Below are 12,827 nucleotides of genomic sequence, written 5' to 3'. Positions count from 1 at the left end.
GCATGATAACCTTGAACACATATTTCATTCTTTTCATCTGGCCCATCTGTACACTCCCTTTCAAAAAGTTCTTTACAAATCCAAGTCTTACATGGTAAGTGTGCAGTTCCTTTGACTGATAAGGCAGAGAAGACCTTAACGTCTTTTCAGAGGTTCACTTCCACATCGCCTGTCAAGCACTGGCAGCACAGTAACAAACACTTGGCAAACTGAATGTAGAGGAAGGTGGAATATCTGTTCTGAGGTGGATAAGTAGATATGTAGTGGACATTTCATGCTGTGATTTCAGGAGGATTTGTATGTCAGGGATACATGGTACCTTTCGGGCCCCTGAAAACAGCTGAACTACATCTCAGACACGATAGATGTAGTTGGTACCACATAGCTGCTCTAAGCAGGATTGAGAGTGCAGTGTGCTCACATCGGAAATGTAACAAAAATAAATATAAAGATGTCACTTTCTAGCTAAATACACTTTTGAATGTGTTGCTGACACTATTCTAGGATGCACTGCATAAAGGACACCTCAGAGAACAGAACAAAACTAGTATTAGGTACTTTGTGTGGACACACATTAGGGGAGTTGGGGGCTAATTTGATGGTTGTCCATTGTCACGAGTTTTGATTCATTGCCTGTAGAAAAATGTTGAATTGCGTACACATCTTATATACAAAATGCAAATATGTTGTGAAAACTCATATATTCTTATTATAATCAAATGCAATTGCGACAAAGCTAATATCAGTAAATCCTGACGTTTGTAGAACCCCTGTGCAGATCTGAGTCCTCTGATCCATCTGGGTTTTTCTCCCCCTGGTGGTGTCCCTGAGTCCCTTTCATGAACCTTCTACCTAGAATAACCTATGCACTGCTAAAAGTGAAAGGACGTGATTCATTGCGACAAAACATTAAATTATTCAGGGTAGTTGGACGGATGCATGTGATTGTGTTCAAGCCATTTTGTATTGTGCTGTGGCCAGAATTATCAATAGGTTTTACAACTGAGTAGTAAGTAGCGCTTGTAATATTAAATCCAAATATGTTAATAGCATATGTCCTTCCCTGCACAGTTGAAAAGTTTGGAAAGTCTAAATAAAGATCAATCTTTCCAGCCAAGGACAGAGATAAGCTACAACTATCAACTGCTTGCTAGCAGATATAATCAGGTCAGCGTAAAAAAAAAAAGCAGGATTTTCAGCCACACACTGATGAAAAAGGGGAAAAATCTCTGATAATGTCTTCATACTGCAAAGAGTGAGCAAATCAGCCCATTTTGCTTTAACTTCAACAGTCAGCTCAAGTCACTCCTCATACATGTGTAGAAGGCGCTGCTCTAGAAATGTTAATTTAGTCATTTGAAGCTGTGTCACATTGTGTATCTGTTCATTTCATTGCTCTTGTAGTAACCTCATTATGGGCAGGAAGACTCAGTAATGAAATGGGAAAATATTATTGTGGACCACACATCAGCGGTGTGCCATCAGGGCAAGCAAGGCAAGCACTGCTTGACCAATTACAGCTAAAAATAGACATCAATTTGAACGGTACTGAAGTGGAAGCGATATCTCTCTTACATCTGATCTCAGAACAGAGTTCTCTGTCCAATAAGGATCTGATGATTATTTGCATCCACCATGTATTTTACCACCCACTTGTGGTGGCAGCAGGGAATTGTCACTGAAAGCTAGCTCGACTTCCTGATTCCTGATCTGTAAAAGTCACCGTACGCCACCGCCCCATTATATAATCAATAGACATACGTAATGTGTTAAGGTTCAGTAGTGCCTTATAGAAAGTAAAGGGTCTACATTATAGATTATGTTCAAAAGTTTATGTTTGAGTTCATGCAGCAAAATATCAGCATTAAAGTATCTCAGTCAGTCTTAGACAGTCCATGTAACACTATAAACATCTAAGGCACAAGCTTGACATGATCATTGCCCGACTGTGACTTCTCATGCTGGTAAGTATCTCAGTAACTATTTTTTGGATTTGACTGAAGTTTTCTCTTATCTGACATTTGCAAATCAGGAAAAATATGAATAACTAGCCAGGTTAGGTTTGCTGATAATCTGTAATCTTTTCAGTGACACGCTCCTTCTCACTCTGCTGCACGGTCATTTTAACCCCAGTCTGATCGCCTGGCCAGTGAGTTGCCACTTAAAGAGTTTTGGGGTTGCAGCGTGTGAAGGTCACATCAGTGGAAGACATGCACTTGACCACATGGATCAATCCTGTTAGTGCATGTATTGCACTGGCACGCTTAGTTTGTAATGAAACACCAACACCAATTGAATAGTGCTTGTTCTCTCTGCTGTGCATATTCACATCTGGGAGCGAGACACAAGAACGGATGTTTTCCAGCAGCTGCTCCAGAGCTGTGGATAAGCGTCGCTCAAGGGCACATCAGCATCAGTTGAGAGCAGAGGATCGCCGATATTTTGGTTAATTCACCAGATACTTTACAGCTTCACTCCAAAGAGTCACACCAACAAACCTCCTGTCACACACTGCACATAAGCTTTAGACTGCTTTTAAAAAAAATGTTTAACTGTATTAGGATTGAGAATATATTTTACATAAAATGAACAACTGACAGTTGTAGCTGTGATGAATCAGCACAGCACTGTGGGGCTTTGTTAGTGGTTAGAGGAAAACTGTGCAAACAAAGAGATGGAAAATGAACACATTAGGAAATCTTCTTGCTGGCTGAAGTGTTTTTTTATTTTTTTCTTCTACCTGCATTCATGTGGGAGTTCAGGTCAGTGTCAGGAGGGTTACAGCCAGGGGCAACTTTGGACCACATGCTGCAACAGAGTTGACGTTTTCAACCACAAGAGGTCAGTAAATGATCGTTTTCAGTTTGGTGATATGCTACTCTTTTGACTCTGCCCTTGTGAAATAAAGTTGTTTATAATTGAGCGAATATTATGCAAACACTATGCATCTCTTGGCAGTTCTCCTGTTATTAGGCCCAGAAATACGGGCATGGATTTCAACAGCTAATTAGTGACTCACTATGTACACAATTTCCATGTTTTCGCTGCATTACATACTGTGGATTCAAAAAGAGAAACAGCTAACAGCATCCCAATTCCTAAAACATATGATATTTTACTTTTATTGGCTCTTAATCCACTTGTGTCTCTGCTGGCTGTAGCAATGCCTTGAAGACTCTGTAGGACAGGAGGAAGGAATCTCTGGCACAGCTTCATGGAAGCTGGAGGTCTCATCTTTTCCCTTTCCCCGACTGTTCCATCTGGTCAGAGCTACAGGCGCTGCGGCACTGGGGATGGTTTCATATTTCAATGCAATACTGCTAGTGAATTATTCCTCTGTTCACACATGGGGGCCAGGGGAGCTGATGAGTCAGAGTGAAGGGAAGGGAGATATGGAGGAGGCAGGGAGCAGCTCCTGCCACTTGTGCTTGATGTGAGTTGAGCTACAGGGAGAGTTCACACCAGATGTTCCCTGAGTTAAAGTCCAGAAGCACAGGGACAACATATGGACACATAAACATATGCACAGAGCTGTAGACTAATTTATGTCCAATGCAACAGAGATTTGTACCACTCACAGTCTAAAAATGAAAAGAAAGTAAGGAAAATAAGTAAAGTTTATAAAGTCTAGAACCTTTCACAGAAAGAAAGTGCTTTACAAAAGTAACATTCCTAACGATGGCACCATATAAGTAGTAAAGAAAGAAAACAAACAATTAAATATAAGTAACAAAGACATTAAAAGACACAAGATTATAAATACTAGACCATACAAGGCCAGTTTGAGTAAATAAGTCAAGCCAGGAAAATGACAAAGATCATTAGGTGACTGGTCTCAGAGTCTAACTGTCATTCATCTGGGCTTAAAGCATAAACACAAAAAACATAAATCTAATTTATTTTCTGAATGACATTTTCACTGATCAGATAAACAATTTGCTGCATGCATGGGTTGAATACTGAACAGGTCTACCATCCATATCTGTTGTAGTGTGCTGTAGTTATTAGTATAATGTCTGTGCAGAGGAGTGTCAGCGAAACAACCACAATGAGGCTTAAAATGACCACAAAGAGACTCATAATGTCAAAAAGACTCAAACATACTTACAACAAAAAGCACCACAAATCGCTAAACAACAGACTCAAAATTAGACCACAGAGATGCAAAGCAACCCCACTCAGAATGACCAGAAAGAGATAGACAATGAAAGAGACTCAAGACAAGGAGACAACTGCAAAAAGACCACAAAGAGACACAAGACAACCACAAAGGGACTCAAAAAACCAAAGAGACTCGTAACTACCACACAGAGACTTCTACATGACTACAAAGAGGCCGAATACGATCACAAAGAGACGTGAACCGACTACAACGGGACACAAAATGATCACAAAGAGATTCAAAATGACTACAAACAGACACAAACCATGTGAAACTATGCAGAAGGAATGTATTGATACTAGTTCACATTTTCCAAAATGGTAGGCATTACATTAGGGGATGAATTTTTCATGAGCTGCAATTGAGCAGAGCAGCAGAGGTTGCCGCTGCAGATGCATTGGCCTTGAGAACTGCATCTGAGGCATTCACACGTCCAGGAGATGGCGGTGTAGAGCAGGCGGCGCTCTCAGCCTTGACAGTGTCAGCAAAAGTCAACAGCAGCTTGTGTAGAGCACTCTTCACTCTGTTCCAGACCCGATTTACCTTTAATCCTCACTGGAAAGCTCGTGTTCCATTTAGATCATTAACACGTTGATCGCCAGACTCAATATGTCAAGAAATTATGATGGGATTCAAAAGGTTAGTTCATTTTCACAATGGCCTGAAGATGATGATGATGATGATGATGATAAGAGCAAATGAATCAGGTTGGTATTGACACCAGTGATTCAGCACTTCTCCACGTCTATCACAGACAGACAGGTGGACAGTTTGATATCTTTGGTTTATAGGACTACATTAAGCTGTCTCTCCAGCCTGCACATGCATAATGAAGCCATGACCATAATACTTCCTCACACTCGGTCTCCTCCGCACTGATGTAACAATGTAATGAATAAACCGATGAATAATTAATCGCCCTGCAATTGCCGATGAAAGATTAAGTGGTGTGTTTTTCTCATAATCAAGATGCCCTCTGAATTGCAGGCAAACAACCCCGCGGCACTCATGGCACATGCACCGCTGCAGATTCTCACACACGTGCACACACGCATGCAACACAGATTCCACGCACAGGTCAAAGGTTAGCTGAAGCAACTGGAGCACAACAGCCTGTTTCCATCTCCAGGGACTGGATTTTTATCTCTTCTCTTTTCCCTTTCACTCTCCCTGCCTTCATCAACCTTACACCCACCCACCCCCTCCGCTCGCCTCCCCTCCCTCCTTCCTTTGCTTTTCTACCACAAATGATTGCACAGACTGGACTGTAAATCTCTGAGAGAACAGAAGTGACAATCATCTTCAGCTGTCCCTACGTTGCTTTCTATCCTGCATATTTTAATAGGCTGCAATAGAGGTCTTCGTGTGAAAATGTGAATTACCGCTGACTCAAATATATCAAGTTTTGCCAGTGATCTCTAACATTTTAAAAGCTTCTTATCGCTCCTGCGTCCTTTTTGTTCTTCTGGAGAGTGATGCAGCAGCTGTTTTGAGCTGACTTCCAATAATTCAGCGTATTTCCCTTCGGTTTGCAGTCCTGCCATCGAGCGTTTGCCAAGGGGGTGTGGGGGGGGGTGGAGCGATCAATCAGTGGACCAGCTCAACATACAAAAAGCGCCCCCGTTGAGCTCTCACATCTGAGGCAAATCCATATCTCATATTTCCTCTATTTTCATGCAGATGGAGGGGAGACGGGGGGAGAGTAAGATGTCTCTGCTCTCTTGACATTGTTTCAATCCCCCTGACACTTTGATGTGATTGCATTGTCAGCCCTCTCAGTCTGCTGGTGCTGTAGTGCTCTTGGTTGGAGGGTGGATGTGAGGGGGCTGGAGAAACAGTGTTCCTGGGCACAGACGTGGCATACATATTTCAGTAGTTTGAGACTACATATTTTAGAAGTTGCAAGCTTAGTGTCAACCCACAAGTGGATAGCCTAGTTTGGAGTATGGCTGGCATATTGCATCACTTTTTTTTTTTTTGCTGTGTTTTTCGTAGGTCCGACAACAATATATGCACCTACACACACACACACACACACACACACATCCAGTAGGCCTATACGCTGATGAAACATCCATCTCCATCATGTCAAAAACCCTCAAGACAAACCGATATTGGGAATGTGCACGAGGTCAAGTCCTCATCAAAGTCAATCTAATTTCCTGCAACTCAGGGTGAAACTGACGACTTAGCCCCCATGCTGCCGTGGCAGCCAACAGCCCCTCTCTGCATATGATCAGTCTGTTGCCATAGCAGCCCCGTGGAGCTTTCCTGCCAGTCAGTCTAGCAGAGAAGATGAGTGAACCAGTGGTGCCCCCATCCAGAGAGGCCTGCATGTCTTCATCTGTTGCCATGGCACCGTAATAGCGTTCTGGATAGATTTGGCATGGCAGGGAGTCAGTTCCTTTATCTTCCAACGCATTATATCGAGCCGAGCTTGCCTGTGTTCAGCGCTCGCAACATGGTGAGCAGACAAAGGGAGCCGAAGGGGGAGAAGGTAGATGTCAAGATGGTGTATCTATATTGAGATCTAGAGCGGTGCTGCACTTAGATGTGCGGTGTGCTCAGAGGGCGCTAATTAGGAGCTACATAGAGATGGTGGATGTTAGAGAGACATGCTTGACAAGGTAACCTGGAGTGGACTCTCCGCATGACTCATTTTGTATTAGAATGAGTGAATGTTTGCAGTCATATAGAGCACTCACAATGATGAGGTACTGAACCGAGTCAAATGTTTGCAAGCAACAAGGGAGCCAGAGAGCCAAGCATTTCCACTTTAAAGCCACTACAATCTAATTCTTTTTTTATAATAACTGCGTCAAATTACAAAGTGAGATTTATAGTGAGATTCACCTCATTGTTCAGCTCTCTCACCTAAGACTTCTGTTTTGGTTCACTTTCACTGTTCTCACAGCATCGTTTTTGAAGCTGTTTCTGGCGAAAAAGCTGGGCTGTATATTACCAAACAGAAGGGACCCCATGTTAGAGACAGACTGGTGAACATAGTGAAGCATTTAGCAGCTAAAGAGCCAGATATTTCCTCCAGGAGTTGGGAGAGACCAAAAACACAGCTAAAACACAATATTGGACTTAAACATTTACCAGATAGACAGAGGCACGGCTCCAAATGAATAACAGCATCGCTCCATAACTGCTGGATGTGTATATAAGCACCTGTTTGCCAGCAGTCGCAATTTAAAAGATGTTATGTCAACACCGTGTTCACTACTTGTTTTCACTGCCCCCAAGTCGTCAAAAAATGAGTTACTGCAGGTTAAAGATGGAGTGGACGATGAAAAGGAGTAAAAACGTGAACAGTTCTCATTGGATTTACTTTCTGCTGGAGACGAACACCAATGACATGTAGATATTGTGTTCTGCGGATTAAACAGATTAACTGTGGTGCCGTTTTTGGAAGGAGATGAAGCTGTTTAATTTTTCATACTGTTTGTAATTTTTTAATGCTTGGAGCGCTGTAAAAGATATTCTCATCCCCTCCATTGTATTGGGTTGGAGACTGATATTTCCAAAACCTCGACATATGAAACTAAATTAAATCTACCTGCTTTTGCAATGTGAAAATATGTATTTTTGCAATTTGGACCTCTTTTGACCTCCTAATGTTTTACCCAAAATATTGATTAAAAAAAAAATAAAAAAAATGAAAGATGAGCCATGAAAAGAGAACATAACTCAAGGCTTTGCGCTTTAATTTGTAATGGACAAAGAATTCGAGGTACATTGCATAACTGTTCATCTTGAGATGAAGGCTGCTGCGTGTAGTTCTTCATATCTCATTATCTCATCACTTTGATGCATCTAGTCAATCAACATAACCCTACATGTAACCTCATGGAGCCTGCCTCTACATACACCAGGTACACTGTCACATCCTTCCCCATTCCTCAACTACACAACTTGTACAAATAGCCAAGGCTGTCTGTGTAATGTGCCCCATTCTGCTCGTTCTCTGCCATGGATCCAGGGCCAGACTGTGAGGACTGCCAGGTTTTGCCTGTGGTGAGATGATGGCAATGCTGGGACTACATCCATCCCTCCCACCATTTGGTAATCATGCTGTGAGGACAAAGTGGTTGAGAGTGGTGAATCATGTTTGGCTCCTCTGACCCCTTCCCAGACCAACTGCTACTGCTGCTTAGCATTTCAGAGAAGAAAGAAAACTCTATATTGCTGTGCAGAACTGGGCAGCATAGAGTTACCTCACTGTTACAAGAGCAACATCTTTGTATCCTAAAAGGATGACTTACTCCCCTGTTGATGAACTTCTCCCTCCAGGTCCAATGGCAGATATTTGTTAGAGGTTTAGGTGTGGTAAGAAAGCCCGTGCTCATTCTCCTGAGGTGCACCAGACCCTGGAGTGTGTGGTTGTATCAAGACAAGAACCTTCCTCTGTTAGACGTACATTAAGTGCAAACCAAAGTTCAGCACAGAGGTTATCCATCAGTGGATACCTGCCTGACATAAACTAAATGTCGGACCTTTACATGGGACACAGCTGTTTGTTACCCATTTCCTACCAACAGTCAAAGTTGGGGTTTTTTAACAATGATCCTGGTCGTTCCCTAGCAAGTGGCTACTATTGTAACCCTAACCCTAACCCAACCATGTTCAGACCATGTTCCTAACCTTAAAGAAGCACTGATTTGAACCCAAACCATGATCCTTAATCATGAAACTTAAACCAATGTTTTTTTTTACTAGAACCTAACCAGACCTTTACCACAGTGGTATCAGATCAGAAACTCCTATACATGTTATTTTGAGGGTCACTCCAATGACTTGTTTTGTCTCTAATTTGGGGGACTTGTTGATTTTGATGGTTGTGAGAGATGGCTACAGTAGGACTTCCTTGTCCACAGCTGACATCCTATATAGAAGACGTATCTTCTGCTTGTGCTGAAAACAAGGCTTAAGAGAAGAGAAATGCACACGAGTAGAAAATGTCTATGTCTAAAGTCTAAAGTCTATGTCAGCCTGAGCATGTATGGACCCTGAGGGTGGTTCTTACCATATTCATGAAAACGTCTCTATGCTTTCCTTCTTGTCAATCTGATCTACATGTGTATCCACATCCATCCATCATTAGAACCTACGGGGTTAAAACTGACACATCCCATTATCAGATGTATGTGTCAGCAATCTGTTCTTGTCATGTCAGGCTCCGGGGGGGGGGTCCTTGGGCCACTCTGTCTTGTAGCGTCTTTTCTCAGATGTTAGCGTTACACTCCTCTGCTCCTTAGTGGGAGCTGCCTTCAGGAACTCCTCCGTCTGAAAGGAGCTCCTTAATCCCTTCAGGCAAAATCTGTCACCAGTGGATGAACTGCAGCAGCAGAATTGATCTCATCCTTCAGCTAAGAACATGTAGATAAAGCTATACTGGCAGCACTGATCACCGAGACTGGACAACTGAGTGGAAAACGTTTCACGTTTGATGAATTACAATGCAAGTCACAAGACGCTGATGTCAGGGTAACAATTTGCTACAAACTGTATGAACCGATTGATCCATCCAGCCTTGTGTCAAACGTACAGGCTTTTGACTGTTGTATAATGGCTTTTCTTGGCACACCGTAGGCCCCTCTGTAACAACACTGTATTATTTGAACGTGCACAGCTTTTATAAACTTGCTTGTTGACTGAGTGTGCTGCTTCATTAATGGATTCAGGAACACGGCAGTGACTTAATTTCATTTATTTAATGTATTTTTAATTCAAGGCACCACTGAGATTAGATGTAAAAGGGAACGGACTCGCTGCATAAATTTGCTGCTGAACAATCAGCCGGATGTCAGTGATGCTATCAAATCAGGCTGAACAAAGATACCAGGGGAACATTTCAGTCACCATACAGTACCTGAAACAATTCAAGCTGTTCTGTATCACTGAGCATCGGAATTTCCCCATGATGCCATCAGTGCGATCGTTACAATGCTGCAGGAAAAATAAGCAAATAGAAACCAGGTTATAGAGGTTTTGGAGTTTTAGTGTGGAAAAAAACTGCACAAACTAAAAAATATAAGCAGTTAGTAAAGAAAATAAGGATAGGATGTAAGACAAAAATGTCACAAACAAAGAAAAAACAGCATTAAAGAGTATATATTTCCAGTGACTAGCTCAAACCCTGGCAACTGCAAACTGATGGCTCATCTGTGACAGCTAACCAGAGCATATTCCATAAGCATGATGTGTAGGTCTCTTCCTGTTCATTGATTTTTATATAAAAAAACCAAAACACCCATTGTTATAATGAAGAGTTGACGATGCAGAACGAGAGCAGTCGTGTGCGTTAACATAAAGCAAAGTCGGAGCACATAAGCAACTGTTAAGCACTGCCCTGCCTGTGTCCATAATGTAGTTAAAACAAAGGAGGCCATCAGTCACTGTCCTGCCACACTCGGCTGCTCTCAGTGCAGTTTCAGAGACAGAGGAAAGTGATGAGTAGGCGATCTCACTGGACAGTTTGGTCTTTGGCCAATGTACACTCTGCTTTGTTGTTGTGTTTTCCTCTCCTCTCCATTTTTCTCCTCTCCCACTCATGCCCTCCCCAGCAGCAGAAGGTGATGATGGTGGAGCGTACAGTATGTCTGAGTGATTTTACACAACATGTTCTGCTGCCTGCCTGCCCTCATAATGTTAGGAGGCTTTTTGGCAGTGCACAATATTTACTATATTGAGCAGAACTGTGACGAAATGTGCTGTTTTTTTGGCTTTGTTTCCAGGAAATATGATAATGAAGTTTTCCGCAAAGGTCAGACAACTGGGTTCTATTGTTGATTGTGGCCTTACTTGCCACAGCCACAGCAGCTCTGTGTGGCTGTTCTTAAGCACAACGGTGAGCTAAATGCTAACATCAGCACTACAGCTGATAGTGAAGGGTATATAATCAGTTTTGTAGGTATTTAGTCAACAACTTAAGTATTGGACGGATCAAAATTTTTACTTGATGTTGGCGCTAAAGAGTCATGACAGTCCATCCAATAGCTGTTAAGATATTTTGCTCAAAACCACAAATGTCAACCTCATTGTGGTGCTAGAGTTAAAGTCAGACGATCACCGAGTCTGTGGGATTCATCCTCTGGGGAGCATGAATGTCTCTACATTTGATGGCAATCCATCCAGTAGATAAACAGATAGGTCGGATGGATGTATTTCAGTCCGAACCAAAGTGGCGCAATGACTGACAGACTGACGTTGCCATCTCTAGAGCCATGTCGCTAGCATGTATAGCTTCTTGTCACAGGTACCTGCAGAAAAACTTTCATTTATCTCTTGTCGTTTGTACTATTTCAACTCGTTCCTGGCTGTGGGCTCAGTGCAGTTCATTCAAAATGCCACAGCCAGAGTCCTAACATAAAAAGAACTATTTTCATCTCATCACACCTGTTCTCAGCTCTCTGCATGGACTTCTGTTTAATATTAAAATTAAAAATTAAAATGGTACTTCTTGTCTGTAGTGCCCTGTATGGCTTTGCTCGTTGAATATTAACATAGCTCTTAGGTCGAATCAAAAGCTGTTGAGGCTGATTTTGTTTTTATGTGGTCTTAACTTCAGTTACATTTTACCAGATTGCATTAGCTTGCTTGCTCCAACATTAAAGGTGCTATAATCAATATTGTTTTATATTAACAATGGATCAAATGACTAAAAGGGGTCACGCATAGTAATCAAACCTACAGAGAATTTATCACCTGACTCAGCTCCCCTCAGATCTACGAAGCTATAGTTTTGGTTTTACAGCCTGAAACTGTTTTGGTTCAGTCTGACTCTCAGCAGTGTTACTTCCAGATGCAGCAGGGAGCTGTTTTTATAAGTAACATGAAATAAATATCATAAATAATATATAATGATTTTTTTGAAAAAGCTCTGATAAATGCACTGTATATTACTGTCCAAGCAGTCAGCAAACAGCAGACAGGGGAACATATTGGAGCAACTAGCAGCTAAAGATCCAGATATTTCCCTCAGGAGATGTTGCACTGCAAACCAATAACAGAGCAAGAGGAAGAGTGAATGTTGGACTTACTTTCATCAGGTGATCTGAAACAAGACTCCAAATAAAAGCTAATTGTACTCCATATCTGCTTGATGTTAAAAAATATAGGCAACTGTTTCACTGAATCAACTTTTCAAGGTGGTAATATCTCAGTGTTTTCTTTACAGCTTGTTGCGCGGTTCTCTAGTGGTAAAAAATAATAATGATAATAATAATGTGGATTATGTGGGTTACTTTCCTTTCATATAATGCTGCTTCCCTGTGAAGCACAGTGTGTCTCTGCTGGGGTGAAATGTCCTATATAAGTTTTGTTTTCTTGTTCTTTGATCAAAACTTTCCCTCTCTACTTGTGCTTCTAGTCTCATCCTGACCATTGTTTTCTTTTCATGTCACCTTTTAACACAGGAGACCGGCGGCAGAGCGAGAACTGTCACCTTTCTCTGAACCTCAGAGAATGAAGATAACACATAATCAATATTTATCTGGCCATATTGCTGCCAGTGTATTAAAGTGAGGCCTGAATCATTCTCTTTATGGTTTGTGGTGGAAAAGACTCTAAATAGGTCAGTGTATTTTGGAATTGAGCTTGAAACTGAATTGCTAATCAAAATACACCCACAATAATATGCCCTTACTCTATTCATAGCTTT

This window comes from Seriola dumerili, unplaced genomic scaffold (genome assembly GCF_002260705.1).
Source record: "Seriola dumerili isolate Sdu_G_001 unplaced genomic scaffold, Sdu_1.0 BDQW01000291.1, whole genome shotgun sequence".
Taxonomy (NCBI): domain Eukaryota; kingdom Metazoa; phylum Chordata; class Actinopteri; order Carangiformes; family Carangidae; genus Seriola; species Seriola dumerili.
Note: the sequence above shows the minus strand (reverse complement) of the source record.